Here is a 6,856-nt window from a genome sequence, read left to right as displayed (position 1 = left end):
TAAATCATTTTATTTAATATATCATTTTTTGTTTATAAAATGATCAAAATTAAAACCATCAAAATTATCAAAAACAGTAAAATCTAAAACTTTCACCCTCAAAACAAAGGCTTTGTTTGGGACAGCTTTCTTATTATTTCTCATAACAGCTTTTTAGTACAAAAATTTAGTTTTTTGTAATAGAGAGCTACTTTAAAAAGCAGTAAAGAAAGTCATCCCAAATGAAGTCAAAATCTTAATCAAAATCAAATTATAAAACCTTCACCTAAAAAAAATCATATAATCACCATCACCATCATAAATTCTTCACTTCATAATAATCATTATATATCTCCAAGCTCAATTATCATCAAAAACAAATCTTAGATTGATATGGTAAACAATCCTTGTTCCACCTTTTTTAAGCTATCTTACTTTTTTAATTTTGACTCATATCTTGCATTCATGAGTAGGCTTATCCATTGCTTGTCTTCTTGTCATCTAATCATTCATTTCATTGAAAAGCCTTAGGGACTAATTACGGGCTTCTTGATGGCCGGTTTCAACTACCAACAAGGTGTAAAGTTTTTTCTATTTGTTTGGGCTGTTGGCCCACGAGTATATAAATAAGAATTGGCTAAGGCCCATTGGGCTTGATATACTCCAACTAAGTAAAAACTCCTCAAACAACAATATTGTTTATGTACTGATTGATTGGATATAGAAGATTGTCTCATTGTGTAGAAAAACAATGGAGATTTTGGGTAATCAAATATTCATTAGAAAGCAAACTTTTTTTAAACTTATTATATTACTAAAATTTATAGAATTATTATTTTTGGTCACTCAAACAAACACCAATTCTCGAGGGTAAATTGAGCTAGTTCAAAATTTTCTTGTTGGTAATTTGAAATGACATTGAAGAATGCTGAAATTTTTTAGAGGCTATTTGGTCGGTTGAAAAAAAAAATGCAATGTAAATGATTGCAGTGTAAAATGAATACCTTTGTGCTCTTTTGATGAGGGTAAAATAAATGCAAGTGAGTGCCTTTTTTTTATTTGAAGTAAAATGAATGTAATATAAAGTCCAAAGATGATGTTGGTGGTGACCGGCAAAAGTGATGGCCGATGGATGGCTTTGGTAGTGGCGGTGTTGGTGCATGGTGACTTTGGTGGATGTCAGTGGTGAACGACGGTCATAAGTGGGTGATGGCTGGCAGAGGACAACGATAATAACCATAGAAGTGACGTTGGTGGTGGTCTATGACTGACGGCAGGTGGGGCCAAAGGCGAGGGAGTGGCAATGCTGGCTGACGGTAGACGACAAAACAGGTTGCTTACGGTGTAATGCGAGTGCATCATGGCATTTTTTTGCAGTGTATCGCTACTGTGTGTACCGGGTGACGTAACGAGCTCTTATTTGTCTCCGGCCAGTTCGATGATCGTACAAAATAAATTCTCGTACTTTACACCCAATTTACTTCAAATCAACACTCCTTAGTAGAAAGTGTGTTGTCATCCTATGTGATGGATAACTCCCAAGCTCTATCGCAATGTATGTTCCATTAATAGTTTGTCACTTCAATGCTTTGGGGATAATGATCCCCAAACTTCATAATGTTGAATGCTAGTAACAAAAAGATTTGTTATAAGATCTTGTCTAGGGTATTGATGGCCTTCCCTCTCAATGGCTTTAATCCTTGATGAAGAATGTTAGAGGAAATTCATCAAAGAATTTGGACTTATTCCAAGTCATCGGTTAATGTGTTATATTGACTTTAACCCATGATAAAAGATGTCAAGAGGAATCTACCAATAAATTTTTAGCTATCATAAAATGTCGGTAAAAAAAACATGACTCGATGAGTTTGATTTGTTAGGAAAGCAATAAGAAGAATTTACTTATCGCAGGAAATTAGCTAGAGCATAAGTAGATAATCGCAACCTATGATAAAAGTTATCAAATAAAATCTCTTTAAAATTGATTAAACTTTATATGTGACTGATAATTAGGGGTGTCAATTTTGGACCCGACTCGAAAACAACATGATAATTTCATGTTTGGGCTGACCCGAACCCGAAACGGGTTGTGTTCAACAATTCGACCTGTTTCAAAAATCAAGTCGGGTTCGGTTGACCCGTTGACCCGAAATTGACCCAAAAATGACATGTTTTTTACCCGAAAAGTGGAGTTTGACCCATTTTTGGACCCGAAAACTAGTAGTTTTTTGTCTTACCAAGGCCATTCGGGTCTGGTTAGGTTGACCCAGACCCAAAGCGGATTAGGTTCGGGTCAGAAAAATCGACCCGTTTGCAGAAATGGGTCGGGTTTAGGTTGATCCGAATAGTTTCGGGTTCGACCCGTGACTCGAAATTGACACCCCTACTGACAATCAATGCATATTGTTCGAAATAATGACAAGAGAATATCCCTTTGAGGCAATGCATATGACAATATACTCTAGAAAAAGGATGTCCAATTGGGTATCATACAAGAGATTCTCTTAGGCTTCATTTGAGATAATTTTCTTTCTGCTTTTTAAAACAACTTTTTAGTACAAAAAATTTTTGAATTAAATTTTTTTGTACACAAATGCTACTTAAAAAAAGAGTAAGAAAGCTCTTTCAAATGAAACTTTAAAAGATTTTTGTGGATGTCCAATTGGGTACCGTACATGAGATTCTCTTAGAAATTTTTTACAACATTTTTCTTTAGTTGAATAATTTGATCAATATCTCTTTTAATTCCAACCACAATTTTAGAATCAGCATTAAATCAGCTCGAGACTATAATCAAAAGATATATAGAAATTTGAACCAACTTCATTTGATACAACCTATGTGATGGATAACTCCCAAGCTCTATTGCAATGTATGTTCCATTAATAGTTTGTCACTTCAATGCTTTGGGGATAATGATCCCCAAACTTCATAATGTTGAATGCTGGTAACAAAAAGATTTGTTATAAGATCTTGTCTAGGGTTTGATGGCCTTCCCTCTCAATGGCTTTAATCCTTGATGAAGCATGTTAGAGGAAATTCATAAAAGAATTTGGACTTATTCCAAGTCATCGGTTAATGTGTTATATTGACTTTAACCCATGATAAAAAATGTCAAGAGGAATCTACCAATAAATTTTAATCTATCATAAAATGTCGGTAAAAAAAAAACATGACTCGATGAGTTTGATTTGTTAGGAAAGCAATAAGAAGAATTCACTTATCGTAGGCTATTAGTTAGAGCATAAGTAGATAATCGCAACCTATGAGAAAAGTTATCAAATAAAATCTCTTTAAAATTGATTAAACTTTATATGTGACTGACAATTAGGGGGTGTCAATATTGGACCCGACCCGAATCCGACCTGATAATTTTGGGTTTGGGCTGACTCGAACCCGAAATGGGTCAGGTTCAACAATTCAACTGTTTCAAATATCGGGACGGGTTCAGTTGACTTGTTGACCAGAAATTGACCCTAAAATGACCCCTTTTTGGACCCGAAAACTAGCAGTTTTTTGTCCGGCCCAGGTCATTCGGGTCGGGACCCAAAGTGGGTCGGGTTCGGGTCAGGAAAATCGACCAGTTTGCAGAAACGGGTCGGGTTCGGGTTCTACCCAAACCCGACCTGTGACTTGAAATTGACACCCCTACTGACAATCAATGTATATCGTTCAAAATAATGATAAGAGAATATCCCTTTGACGCAATGCATATGGCAATATACTCTGGAAAAAGGATGTCCAATTAGGTATCATACATGAGATTCTCTTAGGCTTCATTTGAGATAACTTTCTTTCTGCTTTCTAAAACAACTTTTTAGTACAAAAAAATTTTGAATTACATTTTTTTGTGTACAAATCCTATTCTAAAAAGTAGTAAAAAAGCTGTTTCAAATGAAACTTTAGAAGTTTTTTTGTGGATATCCAATTGGGTACCGTTCATGAGATTCTATTAGAAGATTTTTATAACATTTTTCTTTAGTTGAATAGTTTGATCAATATCTCTTTTAATTCCAACCACAATTTTAGCATCAGCATTAAATCAGCTCGAGACTATAATCAAAAGAAATATAGAAATTTGAACCAACTTCATTTGATACAACAAGAAACATCTTGAAAAATAAGATAACATAACCATTCTATTTTTTAATTTAAGGGCTATGGCCTATCAAAAGGAGCAAAGTAGGCTCAAATTTGAAGTAAGCCGGATTAAAAATAGTTAATATATGTATACTTATTGATACATCATCAAAATTTTATCTTGATCAGTTACGAATCTCATTGCAAAATCAAATTGAAAACTTCCAAAATTAAAATTGGGACCATCCAAATTCCGATTTCAGCAAACTTATAGTTAAACTGAGCGTCTCAAGATTACAAACCGAACGACTCCAAATCCAACACAATCCGAGCCCAAACGGGTTCAAATCAAGGGTTAGAAGCGATGTTGAAAGGTTCAAACCACAATTTGGATTACCAAACGGTTTTCAAACATAACGCGCTTATAGTCGAATCGAACGGCTCGACGAGACGAATCCAACGAGCTTAAGATCATCAAAATCCAACATCACTAAGACATTCAAATGTCCATCAAGCAGTCCATGATCAAGGGATTCAACATCGGCCATCCATCCAACCACTTTCCATTTACCCTTGATCCCTCACCTTTTTATGGGAGCATGCCACTCTAGAAATCTATAAATAGACCAATCATTTCTCTTGAAGAGGGATCCAAGCAAGAAGAGTAGAAGAGAAGAATGAAGAGAAGGAAGAAGCTCCTCCTTGACCACCGCCTTAGTTCCGCCGGACCATCGCTTGACGTCGTTGCTCTACCAGACCACCACATGAGGCCCTCATACTCGTCGGACCACCGCTTGAGCCCCTCACCGGACCACCACCTAAGGCCCTCACCCTTGCCGGACCACCACCTGAGACCCTCACCCTCGCCGGACCACCACCTGAGATTCTCACCTTTGTCGGACCACCACTTGAGGCCCTCACCCTCGCCAGACCACCGCCTAAGACCCTCACCTTTGTTGGACCACCACCTAAGTGTCTGAACTCCGTCAGACCACTACTTGAGGCCCTAAACTTCCCCAGACCATCAACTGACGCCAAAGTTCTGCCAAGTCACTGTCAGACTACTAACCAACTCCCCAACTTCCAAGTGACACCAGATTCAACATTAAACTTCAACCATACGGTTGACATTTGTAATCTGATCATCCTCAAGTACGAGTCAGCCCACTGTACTCAACTCAAATTCTAGTGAAATCTTTTCAACTAGGCTAGGCCTCATGGGTTTTTCCCTTTCCAGGGTTTTCCACGTAAAAAATCTTGTGCTCTATGTGTGTGAGTTGGATATCCGTGCAACGCTAATACCTAAAATTATAACTTTATCGCCGCATATATTCTAGCCCGCAACACTTATATATGCACATATGCATGTATTAATTTTAAATATACATATTTTAGTTTTATTTCAAGCTAATTTTAAAAGATAAATATAAAGATAATATTTTAGTTGATGTTTATCAACTCCATAATAGAACAGAAGCTTATATCAAAATAAATCTATAAAGTGATATATAAATAAATTATTATTCATTTTCAAATATATTCGTGATATAAAAAGGCCAAATTTTTAAAACGAGCTTGTCAGCAGCTTAATTTAGGCGAACAAGTGGGTTTGCCAAAGAATTTTAGAAGGAGCAGATTCGCCGGCAGGTATGGCGCATTCTAATGCGCCCAATGAATTAGCGTATTCTTTGAATGCGCCTAATAGTTAGGCGCATTTGTGAAATTATCTTGAGTGCGCCAAAGCACTTGGCGTATTCTTCATTTTCCCGGATCTATGGATTCAGTGCTTTAGCATGAGTATTTTGGCGTCAAATTTGATGCATTGTATTTGTATAATTTTCTAGGAATAAGCATTATTCCATGTTTTGACGTTTTGTGTAGGGTAAGGTAATATTGTTTGCACTCTGCACGAGGATGAGGACATTAGAGTATGCTGAATAAATTTGGAAAATCAAATTTTATTTTGTTTAGTAAATATAATTTTTACATGAAATGATATTTATAGAGCAAGTATTTGTATAAAGCATATATAAATAATTTATTTCTTAGTAATAATAAAACACAATTAAAATGTTGCCTAACATTAGAGATTTTCATTTATAATAAAGCACATTTAAATGGTTGATACGTCCCGCCGTGTATGTTAGATTTTGTTTTAATAAGAGTATTGAACGACATGTATTTTATTATGAATTAGAAATTTTTTTATTATTTGTATAAAGCATATATAAATAATTTATTTCTTAGTAATAATAAAACACAATTAAAATGTTGCCTAACATTAGAGATTTTCATTTATAATAAAGCACATTTAAATGGTTGATACGTCCCGCCGTGTATGTTAGATTTTGTTTTAATAAGAGTATTGAACGACATGTATTTTATTATGAATTAGAAATTTTTTTTTTAAAAAAGTTGTTTATAACAAAGTTTAACATTAGGAATGATTTACGGAGTAAATTGTAGCGATGATTATAACTCTTTCACAGCTTCGACCTTTATAAATATTTAATTTGTATTATTAAATAAAATAAGATGTAATTTTATAGAAAAAATAATCTCCATTATGACTTGAGAAAGAAGAAATTTTTCTGAAATATTAAAAATTATAATTTTACAAATTTACAAATAGTTTAGATATCATATATATTAATTAGTTTCGCTATAAAGAGATTTACAAAAAGTAAATTAAAAATAAGAATAATTTATTTATAAAGTGTTTATTAAAAATTCAATTTTTGGAAAACCCGAAACCTGAACCCGACCAAATTTTGCAAACGGGTCGGTTTTCCTGACC

The sequence above is a fragment of the Dendrobium catenatum genome, unplaced genomic scaffold, assembly GCF_001605985.2.
Source record: "Dendrobium catenatum unplaced genomic scaffold, ASM160598v2 fragScaff_scaffold_932, whole genome shotgun sequence".
Classification (NCBI taxonomy): Eukaryota; Viridiplantae; Streptophyta; class Magnoliopsida; order Asparagales; family Orchidaceae; genus Dendrobium; species Dendrobium catenatum.
This window is presented reverse-complemented; position numbering follows the sequence as displayed.